The sequence below is a fragment of the Macaca thibetana genome, chromosome 4, assembly GCF_024542745.1.
Source record: "Macaca thibetana thibetana isolate TM-01 chromosome 4, ASM2454274v1, whole genome shotgun sequence".
Classification (NCBI taxonomy): domain Eukaryota; kingdom Metazoa; phylum Chordata; class Mammalia; order Primates; family Cercopithecidae; genus Macaca; species Macaca thibetana.
The window spans coordinates 156084385-156107976 of NC_065581.1; the positions used below are offsets into that span (position 1 = coordinate 156084385).

The window sequence follows — 23592 nt, forward strand, 5'->3', positions numbered from 1 at the left end:
TATAGCCTCATTACAAATGTGGTGGTTTAAAACAACAAAGAAGTATTATTTCACAATTGCTGTGAATTAGGAATCTGCTTACACCTTACCTGGGATCTCTGTTTCAGGGTCTCCCATAAAGCTGCAATTACAGTATCTACCAGGGCCGTGGTCTCATTTGAAGGCTCTAACTGGGAAGGGTTTTCATCCAAGTTCATTCAGATGATGTAAGATTCAGTTCCTTGCAGGCTAGTGGATTGAGGGCCTCAAGTTCTTGGTGATGTTAGCTGGAGGCCACCCTCAGTTCTTTGTCGCATGGGCCTTTCCATTTGCTGCTTCAAAGGAAACGTGAGGAGCTAGAGAGAGTACTAGCCTGAGAAAGAGTGCCAGCAAGACAGAAATCACAGTCTTTTATAACCTAATCTTGGAAGAAACATCCCATCACTTTTACCTTAATCACTTCATTAGAAACGAGCCAACTAGGTTTAGTCCAAACTCAAGAGGAACAGGTTACAGAAAAGAGTGAATACCAGGAGGATCATTAGGAACCATTTTAAAAGCCATTGGGAAATATTACCCTAACAACCTATCTCCTGAAGCTAGGAGTTAGGAAAAGAGTCCTTCCTGCATACTATGAAGAGAGCTGTGACTTAGGGTATATGCTTAGGAGCCTGCTTAATGTCAGAATAGAGTGTGCTTCAGCTAGTGATAGTATGAGCCCAGTCTCAACTTCTTCCTACCTTTGCAGCCATTCTCCAGATAAAGGAGCCTCACACCAGCCTGAACAATAGATGCCCTACCCCAGTGTCTGCCCCCTCACTAGGTGGGGCCCACCGAGCCTCAGTGGGAGAGGCCTGCCTGACTCTAGCAGCTTCTTCATCTTCCTTGTTCTTCTTCCTTTCCTTCATGACTCTTGGCCCCCATTATTCCTATGCAACCTTAGGAAATGTTTTACTTCCCATTCTTGGTACTAAAAGCAAAACAGCATTTGTCCAAAAGGTAGGAAATGGCAGTCAGCTTTCTTTTCATCATTTGATAATTCTCTAGAGAGCTGTGAGTCATATCTCTTCTGTGTCTATGATTTGGGGGTAAAGGGAATTAAAAGCAAATCCCAAAACTTTAATGAGCATTCTCAAATGAATAAGGAGTGAGATTAAATATTAAGCAACCCAAATTTTATTCAGATCACCCAAACTCAAGTTGGTGTACTTTACTATCCATTTTGTGTTATCTATAAGGAACAGATGAAATAATTTTATCTTTTTTCACTTTATAAGCCATAATTCTTATGTATTTTGGGTATTGTAGAGCTACCCACAAATGATTATGTAATTTATAGCAATTTATTTTAAAAATTTAACCCACTGAATACAATGTTGAGACGAGAGCTTTTCAATGACAGAGAAAGCTCTTGATTTTAGTAAAGAATTATCAATATTTATAATTTTCTCATTTCATTTTTAGCATCTTGGCCAAATGTTTTATTAAAATTAAATATTTTTAATGTATATTTTAAATCTAGAAGGGGTATATACATATATACACACACATATATATACAGTTATGTGTTGCTTAACAGATATATTCTGAGAAATGCATTGTTAGGCAATTACGTAATTGTGCAAACATCATAGAATGTACTTACACAAACATAGATGGTGTATAGCCTACTACACATCGAGGCTATTGCTCTTAGGCTGCAAACCTCAATAGCATGTTACTGTACTGAATAGGCAATTGTAACACAATGGTATTTGTGTTATCTAAACATAGAAAAGGCACAGTAAAAATGTGGTATGATAATTTTATGGGATGACCATAGTATATATGGTCCATTGTTGACCAAAATGTTATGTGACACATGACTGTATGTCCCAATACTAATAGCGGTTATCTCTTGGCAGTGGTTTATGCTTCTCTTAATTTTTCCAAAATTTCTATAATTGGTTAATCTATTATAATGAGACCAAACACATGTCATTAAAAAGAAAATAAGTCAAAACACCACTTTCTATTCATAGAAGAATGGCTTTTAAGGTAAGTAGAACTTCAAAAACTGTACTCTCTGAAATGTCTCTTCTAATATGATATATACCAACTTTTAAAGCTGAGATTCTTTTATTTAGAAGTAACATTCTTTCAAACATCTTGGCTGTTAATGAAGAATATTTTTTCCTAATGAGTTTTGCATTTGTGGGTTTTTTCCCCTTTGTGTTTACACTGAATAAAAATTTACTCCTAATTCTCAGCTTGCAGCTTTTATGAGCACTAGATGGCACTCTTGCTCAACTAAAATCTAGTTTATCGCCCATGTTTTGGTGCTGTGGGTCTTAGAAGACGGGTTTGCAATGTCACAACACTTATGGTTTTAAAGGGGGGTTGGAGAAAAGAGAGCAAAGTTTCCAAATTTAAATAGCTGAGCTTAACTGATTTAGTTTTTCCGTCTATCGAGAAAATAACCGTATAATAGCAATGATATCAGTCATTTATTTCACAAATATTTTCTGAGCACCTACTATCTTTAATACTGTTCTAGGTACTCATATGCACTAATGGGAAAAATAGATAAAAATCACTACCCTCATAGAGCTTACATTCGAATGTTTGGATTTTTTTTTTTTTTTTTTTTTTTGCAGGTGCCACTTTAAACTCTGTACATGCATTCACCCATGTAACTCACCCACTTAATAAGAGGAGGCTGAGACACAAAGAGGTTATCTAATTTGCTCCTGTTCACCTAGCTAGTGCAGATGGCAGTGCAAGGATTCAAACTTAGACATTTGGTCTCCAGAGTTTATTCTGTTTAATTTCAATACTATATGGCCTCTTGAAACTTAAAAAAACAAACAAACAAAAAAAACCACTTTATTTTTTATTCTATTGAATGCAAATAATAAAAGTTTACCTATTTATAATTTTTTCTAAATCTGCTTAATTCAGATATCCTTGCCATTTTATTTTTAAAAAATTGACTAGATAAAATGTCTGTATTTTTTGGTGATTCTGTAGTCAACTATCATGTTGCCTTAGCTCTCTTTCAAGTCACAAACACAGCTGGCCTTAAGTATATATTTAAGCATCTTTATATTCCTGTTTACTCTGAACTCCTTGAATTAGCCATACAGTAATTTGGATATGTTGTATTAAGAGTTCTACCACATTATGATTCAGTCATTGTATAATTAAACATGGGGCATCAAGTATGAAAAGTTACTGTTTTACTTGTCTGCTCTCTCCATTGTGTCATTTTACATTTTAGTAGTACTATATTTTGTTTATTAAAAAAATTAAAATCAACAATATACTATGAAGCCGAAAAATGATACAGAAGCCTAAATCACTTCTTAGTCTAGAGATGCATTTCATGATTTTTAGAGGGCAGAAGGAACAAATTTACCTTTCTCTAAAAACATGTGACTTAGGGAAATTATAGTTGTGTTTCTCAAGGACCGGAGTTGCATTCAACAACATACTTGTAAACTACTGACTATAGAAGGGAAATCACCCACTATACAATAAAAATATTTATGGTTAATTCACACATAGATAACCTATAATTGAAACTTGCCTTTCAGGAAGCTGAAATAACTAATTCTTAACAGCTAGCTAGCTCCTTTTTCTTTTTTGCTGAACTGTGATAGAGGACAAAGCTGTGTTTTTGAAATGCTAATAATTAGAGTTAACTGTGTCTTAATTAAATTAAGTAATTAGTAAAAGAGGATCACTCCCTTCACCAGGGAGAAGAAAGTTTTCAGAGCAGAGATTCATTTAGTAAGATGCTACAATGTAAGCGTTCTCAAATTGAGGATTATTGCTATTTTAGGTGTCTGAGCCCCTTAAGTTGCATGCAGAACTGTGTACTCACTTGCATTTTCCTGAGAGAGAGCCCGTGTTTTATCAGATTTTCAAAGGGATTGTAATCTTAAAAGATTAAGAACCATTGCTAAAACTGGAGTGTCCTGTTGCGTGTTAAACTTGTTTTCCTTAGAGAAAAATTGAAGTGACTGAAATTGGGGAGTTTTAAACCAACAAAGGGAAAATTTTGTTGACTAAATGTTAGCTCATCCCTCTGAGTCTGCTGAGTGAGTGCAAGACACACTCTTGCAGTGTGTCTGGTGAATCTGGTGAATATTTGTGCTTGAGTTTCTTATGATGCCAGTCTTAAACTGGCAGGCCCACACCTGGCAGTTTACAGGTTAAAAGTTTAAGTCTGGCTTGCAGAATATGAAAACACAGGGAGCTCGGCTGAGCACAGCAGAGTTGCAACCCTCATGTAACATGAATAAGAAATACATATTAACACAGAAATGGACCCTAGACTGCCAGGGTCCGTATCCCGTTTCTGCCTGTCTAACCTCAAGGAGGTTACTTAACATCTCTGAGCTTCAGTTTTCAGCAAAATGAAGATAAAAGGACCTTCATCTCTTTAAGATACTTAACATTGTGCCTGTCATAGAACTTAGTATGGTAAAAAACAAACAAACAAACAAACAAAAACTATCTTTGTATATGCCTTAGTTATCTAAAATAGCACCTCTTCTTACCCTCTAGATCCTTACCTTGATTTATTTTTCTTCTTTGCCCCAAACATGACCTGAACTTGTTATTTATGTAGATATTCATTCTGTCTGCCCTAGTAGGTTACAGGCTTCAGGAAGACTGAGACTTTTTCTTGTTCATTGCTGGATCCTCTAGGCCAATGCTATCACATACATTGTCCAATAAATGTTTGTTGAACGAATGAATAATGTTAGCTATTATTATTACTTGGCAATTTCTACCTACCCTCCCTCCCATCTGCCTGGACTGGCTATAGCTTTTTCTCTTTAAATGAGATGGGTAAACCAGGAGGAAAGCCTCCTTCCCTACCTGGGTAGCTGAAGTCATAGCTTCAAAAGGAATATTAATTTCTTATATGCTCTTACTACTCAAGGTGTGGCCTGTGGGTCAGCAGCATCTGTATCACTTAGGAAAGATATTGGAAATGCAGAATCTCAAGCCTCACCCCAGTTCTACTGGAACAGACTTGAATCCTCAAATGATTCTAATGAATGTTATATAGTTCGAAAAATGGTATGTTGACCACTTTAAGAATTTTGGATTTTATCTTAAGAGAACCACTAAAATACTTTAGGTTAGAGATTACATTTTCAGGCTTTTGATTTGAAGTGATTAACTTGTGTTAGAAACAGTAGTTGTCTTTGGAAAAGGTAAAGGTAGTCATTGGCTGGGGACAGGAATGGGTCCAGGGCTTTTCACTGTATAACTTTTCATAAGCCCATTTCAACGTGGTGGGCCCTGGCCAGCAGGTGGCCTGCCTATGCTGTTCTCCCACCCAAATCCCATGCTCCATCCTACACTGTAAAGGATAGACACCCTGCTCTCACATCAGCTGCTGCACATCCCACATACAGCTGCTGCCTGTCCACTTTCTGAACCTAAGGTTGTACACATGGGCCTTGTGTTCAGCCATAGGAGGACAACCCATGTGTAGGCCCAGAGAGCAGGCTCAGCCCATTTGAGAAGAGATTTGTAGGGTTCCAAGTACCTGAAGCATAATCTGGGTGGGCACATGCCCTAGTCCTGTGGGCTTCATCTCTCAGAGGGGTACAGCTGGAGGAGGTCCACAGCAAGCCCTCTAAAGTGTAGGGTCCCCACTGTCTGGGTCTCAGGGACTTAACACTCTTTTGCACTTCCTACATTCAATCATGTGAAAGTATTTTGTTCAATGTAACTCTGTTACATTTAAAAAAATAAAATGGAACATTAAAATGGTGGTTCTTGTGTGGGGCATGGATAGGTACAACAAAGGAAGCATGAAGACCAGTTAAAAGGCTGTTGCAGTGTTTCAGCAGTAGGTGATATAATGCTTAGAGTAGCGTGATAATAATGAAGATATGGTTTCATCACATTTTTAAAGTAATTCATTGCTATGTTGTTTAAGTTTCATAGGCTCAATATTATTAATTTTCTTAAGAGTTTGTGGAGGCTGGGTGCAGTGGCTCACCCCTATAATGCCAGCACTTTAGAAGGCTGAAGCAGGAGGATTTCTTTAGGCCAGGAGTTTGAGACCAGCCTGGGAAACATAGTGAGACCCCCATCTCAACAAAAAAAAATAAGTAAAAATTAACTGTGTGTCGTGGTGCACAGCTGTGGTCCTAGCTACTTGGGATGCTGAGGCGGGAGGATCACTTGAACCCAGGAGTCCCAGGTAACAGCGAGCTGTGACTGCATCACTGCACTCCAGTCTGGGTGACAGAGCAAGACCCTGTCTTAAAAAAAAAAATTAATTAAAGTTTGTGGGAATTAAGCTTTCTGGCCCATTAATATTTGAAAATGTTTTTACTTTTACCTCAGATTTTGTTACAGTTGATTCAAATATTAGGTTAAAATCATTTTCTTTCATAACTGTGAATGCATGATTCAATTATTTTCTACTATCTGGTATTTATTATGAGAAATCTTATGCCAGCCTCATTCTTATTCTTTTAGTATGGAACTTGTTTTTTGTTTGTTTGTTTGTTTGTTTGTTTGTTTTATTTTACCCCTCTCTAGGAGCCTTGTTTTTCTTTTTTCCCAGCTTTTTTTTAAACCTATCAAATAGTTAAAAAAAAAATAGTACAGAAAATACCATATAACCTTCACCTAGGGTCACATATTATTAACTTTTTGCCACGATGACCTTCTCTGTTTTTTTCTCTCCTTTTGCTCAACCTCTTGAAAGTTACAAACACTTCACCCCAAAGTACTTTACCATGTTTTTCCTAAGAAGAAGGACATTCTGGGAACTTAAGATGCTCTTATTTATCTTTAGAGTTTGAAATTTCAGCTGGGCATGGCGGCTTACACCTGTAATCCCAGCACTTTGGGAGGCTGAGGCAGGTGGATCACCTGAGGTCAGGAGTTACAGACCAGCCTGGCCAACATGATGAAACCCCATCTCTACTAAAAATACAAAAAATTAGCTAGGCATGGTGGCATGCGCCTATAATCCCAGCTACTTGGGAGGTCGAGGCAGGAGGTGAAGGTTGCAGTGAGCCAGGATTGCGCCACTGCACTTCAACCTGGGCAACAAGAGTGAAGTTCTGCCTCAAAAAAAAAAAAAAAAAAGAAAGAAAAAAAAATTTCACGGTGTATGTCAGAATGTTTCTCTCCCCTATACTTGGGTCTTTTCAACATAAAGATTGAATCTCAAATTACTCTTCTATCATTTCTTTTGTTACTTCTTCTCTATTATCTCTTATGTCTGTCCTTTTTTTGACCAGTAGTTAAGTGTTAGGCCTTCATCTTAACCTTTTTTCATATACCCTTTCTTTTTTGGTCTTTTTACTTTATATCTTGGAGAGTTCCCTGAACTTATCTTCCAAATAACAAATTTGCCCTTCAGCCCAGTTCTGTTATTCAGTTCTTCTATTGACATGTTTGTTTAGCAGCCATGTTTTTAACTTTCAGTAACTCTTTTGTATTCTCAGATTGTTACTTTAGCTGAGCAACTGGTTCTTACATTATGAGTATTTTATTCTCTGAGGATGTCAATTAAATTTTTAATTAGTTTATTTTCCTCCCTTCTGAATCAGCCACGATCCTAGCAGAAAACGGATGGCACACTCAGATTGGGCGACTAAAGACAAAAAGGACTGTCTACAAAGGTGTATGCAGGATTAAGAGAAACCAATAAGGGATGATGAGCATTCTGAACTAGTGACATCTGGAAGTCACTGTCCCCCCCAAACTTCAGGGGCAAGGGTTGAGTGTAGCTACTGGAACTCAATGAGGTCTGCAGCTATAAGAGAAGCCTGCCTGCCTAACAGGAACTGTGGCCTTCATTAGAGGAATATACCCACTTCTGCCTTCAGAATATTTGTTAGTGCCTCTCTATCATAAACCAAACAGTAAGGGAACCATAATGATATAGTCCGTAATGGTGAGCATTTGAAACACAAAACAGTTCAGAGTAGGGCAGGTACATAATTTGCAAGGGCAACTAGAGCATATCCAGCATACCTGTATTGTGTCTGTTTCATGCTGTTTAGGAAGACATCTTGATGAGTGGATTGAGACTGTGAAAAGAATAGTACTTGGGGCTGATCTGGTAGGATAAGGCAGCAGCAAAAATAAATTGCTGTCGTGAATAGTCAAGGTGAGTGCAGTTGAGAGTCCTGAGGAAGTGTGTATAGGATTTGAGTACTCAAAACTAAGAGATGGAAGAGGAAAGACCGGAGAGAGGAAGAGGTAATAACACAAAGCTATAGCCATAGAAATGAGGCTCTGCCAATGAAATGGCTCCCTTTGAAGAGCTTACGTTCCTTTTTTGTTTTCTTTGAGTTTGGAGGACAGTCATCATATTTAGCATTCAGTTTTGGGGAATTTTCTCTCCTATTTTTACTATCTTTTACCTCCAAAATGTCCATAAAAGACATCTACCCTTGATGACTGCACATTAATGATGCTCTGTGGAGTGACAGCAGGGTGGGCACTGTGCAGGAGGGTGCCATGGGAGCTCAGGGAAGTTGGTCATGGTGTGGAGGAGCTGCAGTGACAATGATACAATCCCTTTGTGCCCAGAGAGACTGGAGACCTACAGATGGGGAGGGGAAGTTGTAGTGAGTGAGGGGGCATTGAGATTCAAGCTGTTTTTTTGAACAGCAAGGGCTGGAGGATGGTGGGACATCCAGACTACAGGCTCTTGGAGTTATATACTCTTTCCCTCTTCAGAAAAGCAACCAGATTAAATTGTATTAGAATGGGCCAGGCGTGGTGGCTCATGACTGTAATCCCAGCACTTGGGAGGCCAAGGCAGGTGGATCACGAGGTCAGGAGATCGAGGCCATCCTGGCTAACATGCTGAAACCCCGTCTCTACTAAAAATACAAAAAATTAGCTGGGCGTGGTGGCGGGCGCCTGTAGTCCCAGGTACTTGGGAGACTGAGGCAGGAGAATGGCGTGAACCCAGGGGGCAAAGCTTGTAGTGAGCCGACATCGCGCCACTGCACTCCAGCCTGGGTGACACAGCAAGACTCCGTCTCAAACAAACAAACAAAAACTTATATTAGAATGAAAGGTGAATAGTATACATTTTGAAAGTAGGCCTGTCTGAGGAAACGTAATTGGTTTTGCGAATATTGCACCAGAAGAACCAGGGCCAAGGAGATAATAAGATGATGATGGCTTTTTGCTTTTTTCCCCCAGATCTGAGAGTTTCTTTCGTATTCTGGCATCTGTTTGCTACTTCAAGTGTGACTTACATTTGCTGTACTGTAAGTCTTCATTGACACTTGACCCAGGCAAATCCATTTTTCTCTACATAGTCTCTCTGAAACTTTTAAGCTTAGCACTGTCTTTCACTATTGCAGCATGTTTCTGTTTGGAATGGTCATTATTTCTTCCCTTTTAAAAATAATATCCATTTATATCTGTTGGTTATTCAAGTGGTATGGGTGTGTCCTCCGTTTGAGGTATCTTCATGAGCCTCTTTTTTCTGCTTCATATCACACATACCTGAAAACAGAAGACTATAGTTGACTTGTTTAGTTTCATCTTATTTTTATTAAAATTTAAATGCCATCACATGATCTCAGTGCTATGATACATGTCTGGATCTTCGTTACTTGAATTGGTCAATATTTCCTAAGGGAAATAGAGTAGACCCACATATAATTCCCATCTACTTTCTTTTTCATTTTATCCCAGAGGGATCCACATTCCTTCCTTACCCTAACTCACTGCAGGGAGACAGAGAGAAATAATAGCCCTCTTCCCCTACTGCTCCAATAAAAATCACAACAAATCATAGTGACTTAAAAAAAAAAAAAAATCACGGAACAGCAAACCTTCGTGATTTAAAAATAAGCAAGCTTGTGTTTTGCTTCTTCCCTGTGAGGAAGCTACAGCAAAGGCTCTAGGGAGAGAGAGTTTGGTAGAAATCACATAGTTTATGGACATATTATTAGGCCAGAAATCAAGATACAGGATCTAACAAAGGCTTTGTATTACCTGTCAATATATGTGTTAGTTGGAAATAATTGATTTGAATGTAGAACCAGGAACTGTTGTATTAGTTTCATAATTTTACCTTTCACTGAGTATGGATAGTAGTGATTCTTTTATTCCTCTTAAATTTGCCTCTTTTAAGATTTAAGGGGTGATCTTACTCTTAGTTTAGGCTCTTACGTTAGACAAAAAGGAGTTCTAACTTTGTAAAATACCTTCAGTGTATTGGTTTTAGATTCTAATTATAGATAATATCTTCTATTATAATAGAGAAAAGGTACAGTAATAATTTCAATATTTTAAAGTAATATCAAAGTAATTAATATTTTAAAGAAATTTTTTTTTGTATTTTAATAAGGGGTCAATATTTTAAGACACCAAGAATATTACAATCACATATGTCAGAAAGACGAATGTGTGATCCAGAGTCTTTTCTACACCTGAACACACATTTATTTTATTTTTTGGCCTGCAACCTTGTCCTTATTACAGTGGCCCAATATCTTGCTTTTCTTTGTTTTTTAATCCTCTAGTCATCTTGTTATACATTTGAAGCTATTTAAGAAAGAAAAATGACTCTGCTTCAGAGTTTCCTCCCTATGTCTTCATGATCAAATAGAAAGGAATGTGTGAGAGGGACAACTGGGTGATTTTTAAAAACCAAGTGAATTTATATTTTAGTTATTTCAATCACAGTGAATTGTTACTTCTTTCAAAATTGGAAAAATAAAAAGAAATCTCTGAAAATTGAATGAGTAAATGGAAACAGGAAAAGAAGAAACTAAATAACAATAGTTATTCTTAATCTGAGAATCATCATAATAAATAATAGTATTAGAGGAAAATAATATTTTTTTATAAACCTGTAAGAACACTGATAGTGATAATGATTCTCAGGTATGCCTATAGTTAAGGAAAATATATGCTTATAAAGGTTATGAAAATAGATGTAAAACTGGGAAATAATAGGAATAGAGAACTGAAAAAGAGTTAATTCGGGAACTTAGAGAGGGATTGAAAATAAGTGCAAAATTTTGCAATTCAAATAGCACAATTTCTTATGTGACAGGTAACCTATGTTACATACTTGATGAGGAAAACAAGAGGACACAGTACTATTCTTGGTAACTATTTTTAAATTGTCACAGTATGTAATATGAAGACATGCAGGCAACTAGAGTGTAGAAAGTAAAACAGAGGACTGGTTATTGTTGCTGTTGTTGCTGTTTTGCCTGTTACATATGTAGAGATTGCTAAATTGTTACTAGTTTATCACCACACAGATTTTGCCAACATGAAAGTATACTGTTAGCCATATAGACTTGTTTATACTTCATATAATCTATGCTTGCCCTTCCTTCCTTCCTTCCTTCCTTCCTTCCTTCCTTCCTTTATTTCTTCTTTCCTTCTCTCTCTGTCTCTCTCTCCCTCGCTCCGTCTCTCCCTCTCCCTCACCCCACCTCTCTCTCTTCTCTTCTCTTCTCTTCTTTCATTTGATATTTTTTATGTCCCATGTTTTGATTTGGTGATGGATGATGAACTGTGGCTTTCAGATTTTCCTTTTGTTCTAAAGTACATACTATCCTAAATCATTTTCTATTTTGGTGTTAATTAGTACATCATTGGGCAGAGTATTGTCTAGGTAGCTGAATCCATGATGCTTTGGGGCTAAATACACTATTTTCCATTATAGCCTGATATGTGGACTAGGTCACCTTTCGGTTTATTGACTCTGAGCTAACTCTGGAGTCATCTATAAACCTTTATTTATCATCTTGGCATATAATCAAGAACATAAGGGTATAGCTGTTTGAGGATTTGAATGATCATAGCCTGCAGGAAAAAAAGGGGGCAGTGGGGGAAACTCTAGAAGTTGACAGATATCAATCAAGCCAGTTTAGTGACAAGGCTAAATACTGGTTCACTAAGATTCTAAGACTATTTCATGATGATTTTACCATTCATTGTTAATTTCCATGTCATGAATTTCAGTTCTTTAGATCCAAAATCTATACATGGCTTAATTTTATTTTTTCTATTTAATTCAGCATTGATATGGATAGAGTAAAAGGCTACAAGTTGGGGTAAAATAAATGAAAATCTAATTTTTTTTAGTTTTTTTGGCTTTTTTCTTCTTTTTTAAAAGGATAACTATTTTCAGACATTTTTGGGTACCAGACAACTTGTAGAAGGTATTTTTCTTCTTTTGAAATGCATTAACTTCACAATATATAATGAACAGCTTTGTGTGTAAGTGGTTAAAACTCCCCTGGTGAGGAATTTGTAGATTGAGTAGAAAGACAATCAAATTAAAAGATGGTAACACAAGACATATTTGAATCAAAGTATCATCAAAAGTTTAAAAGCAAAAGGATCAGCAAGGGTACATAGGAAAATGCAAAGGGGAAACAGTAGTAATCACAGCATTAATCTCAGAGAAGACCTCAGGATTCAAGGATTAGGCAAAACTCATCTTCACTGGCAAGATAGTGAGTTCTCAGTCGGGATGAGCAGACAGTTCCCCAGCTGTGGTTCCCTAAATTTTGATTGCTGTGTCTCCATGAACATTTCCATATCATCTCTATCCCCTCTGGTCCCATCACTGTAATTGAGTTGCCTATTGGGTATGGCTCATGGAAAATTTGGGGCAAGTCGTTGGTCTTTGCAGCCTGCTGGCCTTCCCCCAACCCCCTGCCCAAGGGCAGACTTCCTCTCTTTTCTCATGTGCTCCCTCCCACCACCCCAACCTCCTACTTATTTCTCTTCAAACAGTTATTCCTGAGCCTATCTTGGCAGTTTCCTTCTCCTCTTCTCTCTAATATAGAGGTGTGTCTCTACCCTGGCTGACAGACATATTCATGCTCCCGTCTCAGGCCAGAAGCCTGCCCGACCTCTGCAAGGTGATTTTCTAGGACTCAGACAGGGAGGGCAGTGACCAAGGGCTGTTTCTCTCTGCAGGAAGACTTTATTACCCATTCATTTGGTATAATGTCAGATATCTTGTTCTCCCTGAGACCAACTATGAAGTGTGTTTCAAACTTTGCAGAGGAAGTTGTATATTTACCTTCATACAGCAGTCCTACCTTATCTATGGTTTCACTTCCCTTGCTTTCGCTTACCAGCAGTACAGTGTAATAAGGTATTTTGAGAGAGAGAGAGACCACATTCACATAATCTTTATTACAGTATATTCCTATAATTATTCTATTTTATTGTTACTTAATGTTTTTAATTTCTTACTGGGCCTAATTTCTAAATTAAGCTTTATCATAGCCATATATGTATAAGAGAAAACATAGTACATAGGGGGTTCAGTTACTACCTGTGGTTTCACACATTTATGGGGGTCTTGGAATGTGTACCCCACAGATACCAGGGGACTACTGTGTATTAATTCATGTTGTAATACACCTTTTTCTCTGTCTCTCTCTCACACGCACACACCACCTTAAAATTTTTATATATGACTTCTCATAGTGTTTTGGTTAAAGATAAATGTGTTTACATGGCCTCACATAATTAATCATCCAAACTGGGACACTGTGAGAGAAGGGATTACGCCAAGTCAACAGGGGTAAGCCAAGATGAATAGTCAGCCTCCCTGCAGGGCCCTCCGTGGTCTGGCTGCTGACCTCGGCAGCCTCATCTTGTGATGTGCTCTTCCTCGCTCTGTGCACCCCAGACTTAGAGGCCCTCTTTGCTTGCTGCTTATGTTTGCTCAAAAGCCTTTGACATGCTTTTTCCTTTACCTGGACAGAGCTTTGCCTCTGCTCTCTTATTCATCTAATAAACTCCCCCTGTTCATTTTTCAGATTTCTTTCAATGCTAACTTCCTGAAGAATGCCTTCTAGGCTGGGCGTGGTGGCTCATGGCTGTAGTCCCAGCTACCTGGGAGGCTGAGGCAGGAGGATAGCTTGAGAGTAGGAGTTTAAGGCTGCAGTGAGCCGTGACTACCCCGCTGCACTCCAGTCTGGGTGACAGAATAAGACCCTGTCTCTTAAAAAGAAAGCCTTCTAGAGCTTCCCTAACTTGATCCGTTCTCTCTCATTATTTCTCAGAGCACCATATTTTACCATGCTTACATAATTCTTGGATTAATTTCTGTCCTCCACTAAAGTGAGGTTTAATGTAGGTAGAGACCATATCAGGGTTTTCTCATCATTTATTTTTTCATCACTCATTAGGCACATAGTAAAAACTAAATAAATATTTGTTAGATTAATTTTTTTTTTTTTTTTTGAGACAGGATCTCGCTCTGTTGCCCAGGCTGGCGTGCAGTGGTGCGTTCTCAGCTCACTGCAACCTCTGCCTCCTGGGCTCAAGCCATCTTCCCACCTCAGCCTCCCGAAGAGCTAGGACTACAGGTGTATGCCACTATGCCTGGCTAATTTTTGTATTTTTAGTAGAGATGAGGTTTCACCATGTTGCCCAGGCTGGTCGCGAACTCCTGACCTCAAGCAATCTACCTGCTTCCATCTCCCAGAGTGCTGGGATTACAGGTGTGAGCCACCTCACCCAGCAGGTTAATTAATTTAAAAGAGGAAGATGAATATCAAGTTTGCTGCATATTCCGAAATATTTAGGTAGAATTAATTCTGATGCATCCCCTTTAATTTTTGCTTAAAATACATAGTACAATTTTCATTTATAACAAAGTGTTCAAAATTTAAAATTTTTATTTTACATGTTATACACAAATATAAAATTTCTACATATTAAATTTGTTGAAAAAAGTTTTTGGTCAAGGCTGTTTTTTTCTTAGATAGCATGCCTGTCTATTATTTAGGTTTAATACATGGAATCAGATGTGGTTTCACAGGTATCTATATTAGTACATTGTTCTTTTTTCCTAAGGGAAATGTAAAATTAGGAGTAACTTACTGTTGCTTTAATTTCAGATTATGTACATTTTAAAGTCAGATATACAACTGAGTTATGAATAATATGTGTGAGGTATTTCAAAAAGTAAAATGCATTTTTAAAGAAATTGTTAACTTTCTGAGTAGCAATTTAATCACAAATTAAATCAGGGTTCATATACATGTGTTGATTTAACCATTTAAATGTATTTGATTTGAAATTGGTCTGTCCTGATGCAAGGACTGGGAGGGGAGGATAGAAAGAGCAGTGGATACTTTTCCTGGAGACATTGAAAGTTGCCTGGCATAAATTTAACACAGAGAGAAGGAAGATTATGTCATTATTCCTGATTCCCTTGGTCATTCATCTTGTGGAGAACAATTACTACATTCCAGTAACAAGTTTTCTGAAGCTTACTAATAGCTCTATGACACATTAAGTACTGATCTCATTTAATTATAATTTAAGTGAGATTAAATTATTCTATGTAGTTAAAGTAGAATCGAGCATCCTACAGATGCTGCACTAATTATAGTTATTGATGGCCTACTTTTTGTGACCTAAAAAGGTAAATGAGTGAGGGAATTGTCTTTGCCTTTGAGGAATTTTCCTTCTAAAATAGATTAGTTCACTGTCATTGCTGTTTATTTTCACCTAACACTTTTCTAGACTCTTCATAAAACTGCACAGTACTGAACTAATCAATAGAAAAGGCAGATGAATATTCTCCCAAAGGAAAAAAGACTTGGCAGGTCAAATCAAGCATGTCAGATCTCTCTTCCCACTCCAATTAGAAATTGTAAAGTCTGGCCGGGCGCCGTGGCTCAAGCCTGTAATCCCAGCACTTTGGGAGGCCGAGACGGGTGGATCACGAGGTCAGGAGATCGAGACCATCCTGGCTAACATGGTGAAACCCCGTCTCTACTAAAAAATACAAAAAAAACTAGCCAGGTGAGGTGGCGGGCGCCTGTAGTCCTGGCTACTCGGGAGGCTGAGGCAGGAGAATGGCGTAAACCTGGGAGATGGAGCTTGCAGTGAGCTGAGATCTGGCCACTGCACCCAGCCTGGGCGACAGAGCGAGACTCTGTCTCAAAAAAAAAAAAAAAGAAAAGAAATTGTAAAGTTTTATAAACAGGTGCTTTAAGCAAAAGATGGGATCTATGGATCAGGATACATATACAAGACACTAATTTTAAAAGCTATTACATTTCTTAAAATATTTCTCTAAAAATTCTCCTTTTAAATTTTTTAGAATCTATTCTAGAAAAAAAATTATCCTTTGTTAATGTTTTATTTAGTGGTGTGGCTTTTTCCACAGATTAGATTGTTTACTCCTTCATCTAAAGTGTGTGTGTGTGTGTGTTTACACGTATGTGTGTTTCTCTTTTTTGTTGTTTGTTATTGTTTGTTAATCTATGATTAACAGAGGCCTAGCTTTGGTGCTTTCAGGCTGAGAACTAAAGGGATGATTTGTAGAAAACCAAAGTAGGTCAAAGAGTACCATGGTGTAGCAAAGGGGAAGTCCCTGAGTTTAGTCACATTGTCTTGCCTCTGGTGGAGTTCACGTTCATTGTTACAGTCTAGGCCTGTCTTCCTGTGAGTGGACGACATCGTCAAATTGCAGAAAAGTCTCGGGAATATTATCATAAGTAACTTTTTAAGACAATATGTTATTGTAAGTTATTTGAAGAGCCAGTAGGGGCAGCAAAGGAAAAATAAAAAAGTAGAACTGAATTTATCCCTAAATTAATTTCATAGATCAAAAGCAAAAATATGCATGAATATGACAGCTTCTCTAAGTATGATGTAAGGAGTACTGTGTGGGTCTCTGTGGGATGGAAACTAGCATTTCAAATTTTGCCCGCCTTGTGCTTGCTTCAGCAGTACATATGCCAAAGTTGGAATGATACAGAGAAAATTAACATGCCCCTGCGCAAGAATGACATGCAAATGTGTAAGCATTCCATATTTTAAAAATAAATATGCAAACAAAATTTTGCCCTCTTATTCTGCTTTTTTATATATAGCCGTTATGGAAGTGACCATGTTTTGAAATCAAGGAGCTGTTTCAGGCTTTAGCAATCCATGTCATGTTCTGAAAATATGCAACTGAATAAACATTAAAAGCAAACTTACTGATCATTGCAGTAGCAACTATCACACTTTTATGAAACACCATTTTGTGTCTGCTTGGCTATGATTAAGCAGTACTATTAGAATCCAGGAATGTACTCTGGCTAGCTTCAAAGATCTTAGACTGTTTTTTAAATCTCAAAGTTAAAATGAATTTATCTTAAAATTAAATTTTAAGAAATAGCTTCCTTAGGTTGGTTAAATGTTAAGAAGTTATTATCTGTAAATTATATGTGTGTGTGTGTTTGTATATATATATGAAGTGATATATATGGAGTTACATAAATTTTGAAAAACTTCATTTTAAATTTGGTGTTTCCTCAAATATAGTATACTTGATATTTTGGATTATGTTATCTCTTACAGCAGGTTTATTCTCTGACTAAATTTCCTTTGTTTAGGTACCCCCCCACCCACCCACCCTTTATACGGGCAAGACACCCATGAGAATATTAAGCCTTTTAGCTCAGAGTTTTACTGAAGTTATTTTCTATTCTTGTATTTGCCAAGAATTGCTGACAACTTAAAAAGCTGTCATACAAGTGAACACCAGTTGCCTAGATTGTTTGATGATTTTGGTCAAGTGTGGATCGGGATTTCCTGTCATTTTTCTTCCTCTTCTGGGGATGCATTGCTTCTATCTCTGAGCAATTGTTCACTTGGAAAGAAAAAACAAAGCAAGGTCACTAGATCGAAATTACTTTGACTTCTGTGCCAAATGAAACTTTTCTTCTGTTATGTGTTACAATGTTTGGCATCTTTTGGCATCTAGAAAGAGATAAGCAGTTAGGAGGAGAATGTGGGATTATTTAAGAGAGATTTTTCTGAGCTGAATTCTCACTCTTTCTGTACAGTCACACATCTCCTAATGATGGACATACGTTCTGAGAAATGTCATTAGGCAATTTTGTCATTGGGCAAACATCACAGAGTGTACTTACACAAACCTAGATGGTATAGCCTACTGCACGCCTAGGCTATGTGGTGTAACCTAGTGTTCCCAGGCTACAAACCTGTATAGCATGTTACTGTACTGAATCCACACTGGCAGTTGTAACACAATGGTAATTATTTGTATATCTAAATATATCTAAGCCTGGGCAACATGGTGAAACCCCATCTCTACAAAAATACAAAAATTAGTCCTGTGTGGTGGTGTGTGCCTGTAGTTCCAGCTACTTGGGAGGCTGAGGTGGGAGGATCACTTGAACTCAGGAGGTCAAGGCTGCAGTGAGCTGTGATCATGCTATTACACTCCAGCCTAGGCAACAGAGCGAGGCCCTGCCTCAAAAAATTAATTAATTAATATATCTAAACATAGGAAAAGTATAGTTAAAAAAAAAGATACCATACAATATTAGGGGACCCTGTTGCATATGCAGTGCATCATTGACTGAAACATCATGTGTTACATGATTGAACCTCATCTAGAGACAGCCAGTTCCTTCTCTTGGGCTGAAACATGTTCCTGGAATTCATGTGATATAGCAGATTATCATCAAGAGAAACTCATTTTCCTATGGATTATATGATCCAGCAGCTTGGAATACATTTCTGAATTCTTTGTGTTTTGGGGTATAGCTGAATGAAGTTTTTAGTATGTCAAAGGGAGACATGTTTTAAAAAGTTGGCATTCTACTAAAAGTATTGTAATTGCTTGCTGAATGAAGGAGATAATCCTTGAGACTGCCTTTAAATACTAGGAGTTCCTGCAGGACAGCCTGAATATTTTTTCTGGATCATGAAATGAACAACTGGGTTCCAGAAGATAAGAGAAGTATGAACTTCGGAGCAGAGGCAGATCCTTCAATAAGAGGAACCTTTCTTTAGAAACAGTAATTGAGTTTTGGGAATTGATGTCAGTCTGGAATGTGTTTGGCTGCAAATAACAAAAAACCCTACTATGTAGTAGAAACAGATAGGGGTCTGCCTCCACAAGAAGTCTTAATTAGGCAGTCCAGAGCTGATGTGATGTTCAACTACATTAATAAAAGCCCACTGCCATCCTTAGAATGTGATTTGTATCAAGGTTGTAAAAAGGCTGTTGTACCTTCAGGCATCACTATATTTCTGGCATCTATTGTTGTGTAACAAAATTTCCCTAAAACATATCAGATTAAAACAATAAATATTAATTATCTCACATAGTTTCTGAGGGTTGAAAATTCAGGAATGGCTTAGCTGGGAGGTTCTGGCTCAGGGTCCCTTATGAGGTTGCAGTCAAGATACCAGCTGGGGCTGCAGTCCTCTGAAGGCTTGTTTGAGCTGGAGATCTGCTTTCTAAACTAACTCACATGACTGTCAGCAGGAGGATTCAGTTCCTTACCATAGGGATCTCTCTACAGGGTTCAAGGCATGGCAGTGGGCTTCTCTCAGAGCAAATGATCTGAGAGAGAGGGGAGGGTCTAGAGTGTGTGTGTCAGGGGAGGGAGAGGACAGATGGAGATAAGAACAAGATGGAAGTTGCAATGTCTTTTATAACCTAATCTTGGAAGTGAGCTATCACTCCTGCCATATTCTTTTTTCACAGAACCCTGATACAGTATGGGAAGGGACTATACAAGGAAGTAGTCCCTTCAGTAGGCAGGCATCATTGGGAGCCATCTTGGAAGCTGCCTCCTACACATCACAAATATGTGCTACACAGCGAGAAGGAAAGGAGACAGTGCTAGCAGACTTCTGTTTGTATCTCATTGGTGATAACTGTGTAACATAGCTTCTCAAGGGAGGCTGGGAAGTCAGGTGTTTAACTTTCATAGCCTCTGTAGTAGAGACAGACAGAAGGAAGCTGGAAATGGAACTTGGGTTAGCCTACTGTCCATTTTCTGCCACTACCAGGGCATTTGATGACAGTGACTACTTTTAATTTGCCTGTATTGCCTGTTCTTAGAGTTAATGATGCATCTTGTAGGAGATTAGAAGTAGCCCAGAAAATTGCTTTTTGTGGTTGTTGTCTTTCCGAGACAAGGTCTTGCTCTGTCACCCAGGCTGGAGTGCAGCGGCATGATCATGGCTCACAGCAGCCTCAACCTCCTGGGCACAGGTTATCCTCCTGTCTCAGCCTTTCCAAGTAGCTGGGAAAGGTGTAGGCTACCATGCCTCACTAATTTTTAAATTACTTGTAAAGATGAGGTCTCCCTGTGTTGCTCAGGCTGGTCTCAAACTCCTGAGTTCAAGCAGTCTTCCTGCCTTGGCCTCCCAAAGTGTTGGGATTACAGGCATGAGCCACTGCACCCAGTGAAAATTACCTTTTTAAAAGTGTGGTGGTTTCTCTAGTTGTTTTAGAAATAAAGTTCTCACTGGCACCTAGCTAACAGAAGTAACTAAAGGTTACTAAATTGTGAATCATAAGTAGTTTGTTGTGAGGAAATTTTAGGTTGTTTTCTCCTTTGTATTCTTCTACATTTGTTGGCATAAAATATTTTGGCAGTAAAAATTCTGAAATCTAAAACTATACCCAATGCCTATGTTTTCAGATCTAAAAAGAAAAATTCTTCCCAACCACAAACATACTGAGTACCTACCATATATCATGGACAATTAGTATAGATCTTACACAATTTTTGGAAATTTAAAAATAATCTCTGTTAGGCACTATCTTACTTAGTGATAATTTTTTTGTAATGGTTACTAGACTTCTGTGAACCATATTGTTGATTGAAATAACCATTCTGGTTTCCTTTTTTTTTTTTTTTTTTTTTTCCTGAGATGGAGTCTCACTCTGTTGCCCCCAGGCTGGAGTGCAGTGGCGTGATCTAGGCTCACTGCAGCCTCCACCTCCTGGGTTCAAGCAGTTCTCTGCCTCAGCCTCCCAAGTAGCTGGGATTACAGGTGCCTGCCACCACACCCGGCTAATTTATTTGTATTTTTAGTAGAGACAAGTTTCACCATCTTGGCCGGGCTGGTCTTGAGCTCCTGGCCTCGTGATCCACCCGCCTCAGCCCCCCAAAGTGCTTGGATTACAGACATGAGCCACTGTACCCGGCTACCATTATTTTTATTATATATTCTTTCATTAGTTAATACCAAATTACATTTCTGAAAAATACCACACAACTTGAAAACAAGAAAGTAGAGTCTGAAAAACTAGGGACCCAAGAAGGATTGGAGAGGAAAGTGAAGAGAGTTAGATGCAAAAAATAAATTGAAGGGAGATGAGGACCAGGATTATCCTACTCTCCCTTTCCTCTTTTCACCCAGGGACCAGGTAGAAAGAGGATTCTCTCTTCAGGAAGGAGAAGCACGTGGCTATTAGCAGGTAGAGGTGAGGATTAGAACCTTGTGTGGGCAGATGTCATGCCTCAAAAACGTATCCATATGTTCCGGACAAACGGCTGGTTCCATAGATATACTGGAACAACTGTTCACCTTCTTGAAGAAAAGTATGAAGTTTGGACCTACCTCATACTAACAAATAGAACTGCTATTTAATTTGACCTTCAGTTAGGGAAGGTCTTTTAAAGCATAAAAACAAAGGAAGAAAGCTTTAATGGAAAAGATAGTTTTGATTGCATAAAAATTAAGTACATCAAAAAGCACCTTAAATTTAAAATATAAACCATAAGTTGGAAAAATGAGTTGTATCATGTATGAAAAAGGTTAATATTCTTAATGTATAAAGAAGCTTATAAAATCAATAAGAAAAAGCAAAAGACAAAAATAGAAAAATGGATGTTATAAATAAAAATTTTGAACAAGTGTGCCAAAAAGCTCAGCTTCACAATGACAGAAGAAATGTTTTGGGGGACTATTATTTCTTTTGTGCCTGCTATCTTAGTAGATTGTCTTTCAGGAGATAATCCTCGTGTGGGTCAGGATGTTATAAACCAGGCTTTCTTATACACTGCTTATAGACACGTAAATTGGTGTAACACAATTTTATCTTTTTATCAGTAATTCCACTTAAGGCAAAAATAATACTTACTCCCAATAGAGCTCTAAAGGAATTCTTTACTGTATTTTTTAAGAATTATAAAAAATCAGGTATAAAAATATCTTTTGAAACTGTGTGTTTCACCTTTAGACGGTATCACTCTCTTCTGTTAAACTGAGAAAATTAATGAACTTGTTTTTTCCTTCCTCTTACCTCCTATTTTTGTTAGGTTATTATTTTAATATTCTTAAGATTTATGACATTTAAGTTCTATTCCATCATCCTAACTTCTAGAGTTAGTCTCAGTTTCTATATTTAAGTAAATTTGTTGTTCATCATTGGTATGAATAATCGGCAGAAAATTAAATTGACAATTACTTAGATCTGTGTTCAGGGAATTTTTCCCAGATTCTCCCCAAAAAAAATTAAGAAAAAAAGGAAAAGAAATGTCTTGCCAATAATATTAAAAATATAAAAAATTGACTAGGATAAAACTGGGACAAGAAGTAATTCCAAAATAAAGATGAAAACTACTAAAATTGCACAAAGTAAATGTAATTGCCCAGACCCAGAAGGAAAACCCAAACCTGTTAAATTTGTCTACATTTGGTTTATTTTAAAGGGTATTTAAAAGCTACCACTTTTTAAATTCCTGAAGTATGCATATTTATTAGTACAGATATGATAGGTCCTAGAAAATATTTTCAAAACTGAGTGAGTATTCGTCCTTCTAGTTCTTGATTCATGAAATCCACCCTGTATGAATTTTCTTTCCCTTAAGTGTTTGAATTTCAAATAAAAGCAGTGAAAGCATCTAATGCCTTCTCATTGCATTTAGGAATGCCTTCATGTGGCCCACGAGAGCTCTCACTGGCCCAGCCTCATCTCCCAGTCTCATCTCCGTATTTCCCATTGCTCTCTATGTTCTTACTTAGTTCACTGACTTTGTTACTGCTGTTGTTCCCACTTTAATTTATCGCAGTCTCTCCTATCTTGGGGCTTTCTCATGTTTCTCAGTCTGCATAGAATGTTCTGTCTTCCCCTCCTCCACACCATGCTTTATTAACACCAGCTTATCCTTTATATCTTAGTATAATTGTCAGTTACGCAGGGAAGTGGGATATGTGGCATATGACTTAAGCGCTCTGCTGTCTTATTGTCTGGGTTTGCATCCCAGTTCATTATTTAGTGGCTGTATAATCTTAAGTAAGTTATTTGACTTATCTCTGAGTCCGAATTTCTTTATCTGTAAGGTGAGGGAAGATAATTCTTACTCATAAGATACTGTGACTATTAAATAAGAAAATGAGAGAAGCCATATGTTTCCAATACAAGGCCTGACTAACACTGAATGAAGTACTTGTTAAATGTTACACAAAATTGTTTCCAACCTACCTCCTACCCCCAATTCCCTGCTGTGCGCGCACACACACAACACACCCACCCACACACACACACACACACGCACCCCAGTCTAGAACAACTCCTTTTATTGAATAGTGACGTATATGACCATGTACCTCTTATTCCTAACATTTATAACTTTCAATTAATTTATTGATTGTTTGATTAATGTCTGTCTCCCTTGACTAGATTATGAACTCTGTGGGGTAGTAGCTGTGTAGTTTTGCTCATCGTATTCTCAGTACTTAGTCTGGATTAAGTCAACAATAAATATTTGTCAAGTGTAGAGACGAATGAACTAAAGAAATATTCTATCTCTTCTCAAAACTGCATACTTAATGGTTGAAATGTTT

The 23592-nt window shown here is 37.7% G+C and overlaps 2 protein-coding genes and 1 non-coding gene across 15 annotated transcripts in view; all 3 read left to right on the top strand.

The window, feature by feature from the left end:
• SNX3 (sorting nexin 3) overlaps positions 1–23592 on the top strand; it is a 1122685-nt gene that overhangs the window by 265232 nt on the left and 833861 nt on the right. The window contains exon 1 of one of the 12 annotated variants that reach the window (XM_050789167.1): positions 2349–2358. The exons of the other annotated variants lie outside the window; for them this stretch is intronic. The gene's annotated coding sequence lies outside the window, so the exon portion shown is untranslated. Of the gene's footprint in view, positions 1–2348; positions 2359–23592 lie in introns of those variants that run through there. 12 annotated transcript variants of the gene reach the window in all.
• The window catches only part of SESN1 (sestrin 1), a 107296-nt gene that overhangs the window by 19256 nt on the left and 64448 nt on the right, over positions 1–23592 (top strand). The gene's annotated exons all lie outside the window — the stretch shown is intronic.
• LOC126954000 (U6 spliceosomal RNA) lies at positions 16698–16802 on the top strand. The gene has a single exon (XR_007725465.1). It is a non-coding gene; the product is annotated as a U6 spliceosomal RNA (small nuclear RNA).